This window comes from Mytilus trossulus, chromosome 13 (assembly GCF_036588685.1).
Source record: "Mytilus trossulus isolate FHL-02 chromosome 13, PNRI_Mtr1.1.1.hap1, whole genome shotgun sequence".
Taxonomy (NCBI): domain Eukaryota; kingdom Metazoa; phylum Mollusca; class Bivalvia; order Mytilida; family Mytilidae; genus Mytilus; species Mytilus trossulus.
In genome coordinates, this window is record NC_086385.1 from 25,400,821 (window position 1) to 25,403,433 (window position 2,613).

A 2,613-nucleotide genomic window follows, 5' to 3' on the forward strand; every position below is an offset into this window, starting at 1 on the left:
ATTGTACGATTTTCTACAGCCAGGTAAATAACTGTTTACAAGGAAATATTCCATTAAACATATTTCTATTGATGAGCGTTTAACATGTTTATCTCATATCTGTCATAATTGAACGACATTCCTAGCACAAAATCTGTATTTTTTAAAAACGAAGTTAATTTCAAAAATACTTTAACGACAAAATGTACTTTTAGAAAATGTAATAAATATCAAGTTTCGATTAGTGACTGAATGAGAGTATCGTAAAAAAAAATTAAGATATTTCTCAACAGGTAGAAAACATGTTCTTCGTGGAGGATTAGATGCCGATGTCTGTTCGTCAGAGCGCTACCAGCCATGGCCAATAATTTTTTACACAAATGTCAGTACCAATTGTATCTATCTAAAGTCTACATGCAATGAGGAGGGACAATTGATCTATGATAATGGGAACCGTAATACCGATGCTACCTGTCGATGTGACTACAGAAAAAAATTTGATTTCCTTTTCAAACCTCGAAATTCATGTTTTTGTGTACCATCAAAGGAAGATTGCTCATGTTATATAAAGACATGTCCAAAATCAACTGACAGGTTATCACCAGGTATTTATCTTCCTAAGACGAATAAACTTTTAATCATAATTTGTTGTAGACCTATACCCTCGAAAAACATGTCTTGGCATTCATTTTTTAAACATCTTACACAAAAACGTTTTGTAAAGTGCGATCAATTTAATACCTCGTATTTCGGTATTCAACCTCCAGAACAAATGACAATGTAAGATTTTTTGAAGATCTGTTACTGTCGTTCGTTGTACTTCAATTCAAGTAACGATCCGTGTCTTTATTACTTCATGGAGACTGTTATGAAGCAGAATGTCTAGTTTGGTTTGTCAATTGGTCCTAGCTGAATTGCAATGGTAATTACATCATTGTTTGCTTATAGTTTATGTCCTTTAACAACTTTAATAGGATGATCTATGATATGTTGCTTTTTGACTCGATCAGTAAGGGGTTATTTTTATTTTTACAGATTACCAATGCCTTCGTGACGAAGACAACACAACTGTTTTTGAATGTAAATCAGTTATCTGCAAAAGGTAAAAAAAAAATAGATTCCTGAAATTTGACAGAATATATTTCCGGATAATGTAAATCGAACGTTCCGGAAATTCGGGTCCATTTTGTCACAACCTGTAGTTTGAGAAAATGCTTTGTGATCTGACATTTTTATTATATTTTTGAACGTATATCAATATATACTATGTTTTGGCAAAGTAAAAATAAATTTTATAATTTGAGATTAAAATTTTCCTACTACCGTACGTAAGTAAGATAGATATTGTATAACTGCATCTGTATTTCATAATTATAGATCTTCTTGAACAGTTTGCAAATTGTATTACCTTTGTATTATTTAAATATCTCCTTACTTTGTTGAATCACGGTTGCCGTTTCAAAATTTCAAACTATATTGAACTATATAAAGATATCCTGAATATTATATTTGTTTAAATCTTTTAATCAGTGCCAAAAAATAACAAAACGTAATTCAAAATGCAGCTGATGCTTCCTTTATTGGGGGTAAAACATTAAACCCTTAGTATTTCGATGAATTTGTGATTAAAAAACATATATAATTACAACGTGTGGTATGCGTGTCAATGGGCCAACTATCTATCCAAGTTATAATTTGTAAAAGTAAACCATTTAAGTTCAAAACACAGCAGTCTTGGCTCACACCGAACAATAAAATTTGACTAGCCCCAAATTTGACCGTATCTACCAGTTAGTTATATTGCATGATAGTCCATGTCAACACAAAATGATGCCGTATAACAAGGATTGAAAAAACCACAAGTAGTGTTATCGACCCATTGGTTGTGAAAAAAAATAATTACTAAGAGGCGCGTCTTGTCTTCATGGGACTTAACATTGGCGTCCGAAATAAAAAGTTGAAAGGCTGAAATAATAGTTTTCAAAGGTAAAAGGATTATAGATATTTGAAAAGAGTATTGCTTCAACCATCTCCTTACATCATAAAAACCGATGTTAGTTCAAGATGCAAGTATGTATTCATATATATTTCATATTTTAGGGTAGTAAACACAAGTAGCACAGGAAATATATCAACTACACGAATTTTGTCATATAAAGGTACGCATTAGACATTTTAGTTACTGTGAAAGTACTTTCGTCCGTGGGGTAACAATTTTCGTGGTGTTCGTGGATGACTTAATCCACGAATTTAAGTGTCCAACGAAATAAAACAGCCATTGTCCAAATCAAGACATGGAATGATCCCCATGTACGTTTGACTACTGATATGATCTAGAGAATATCGAAAAATCTGAAAATACTTTAATAGCAGTCACATAACTACAACAGCATGCAATATAATACCCATTTAATCTTTTTAAAATAACCTCATTTTTTGATCTTTTCATTCTCATAAAAACGTTTTTGATCATTGAAGGTCAGATTTCCGGTATTAATATGCTGGTATAATAAAGTGTTCATTTTATATCCTCTTAGTTCTTGTACATATGGGAAATAATAATTTCATGCTGGTCTTGATTTTACAATTCAATATACTTTTACAGCATTTGTTTATATTACTGTTTACTTTAGG

The 2,613-nt window shown here is 31.4% G+C and overlaps 1 long non-coding RNA gene across 1 annotated transcript; it reads left to right on the forward strand.

Annotated features, from left to right (window-relative positions):
- The first annotated feature begins 284 nt into the window (after positions 1 to 284).
- LOC134695078 (uncharacterized) lies at positions 285 to 2,121 on the forward strand. The gene is made up of 3 exons (XR_010102685.1): positions 285 to 584; positions 1,015 to 1,081; positions 2,080 to 2,121. It is a non-coding gene; the product is annotated as an uncharacterized LOC134695078 (long non-coding RNA).
- Positions 2,122 to 2,613: the final 492 nt, after the last annotated feature.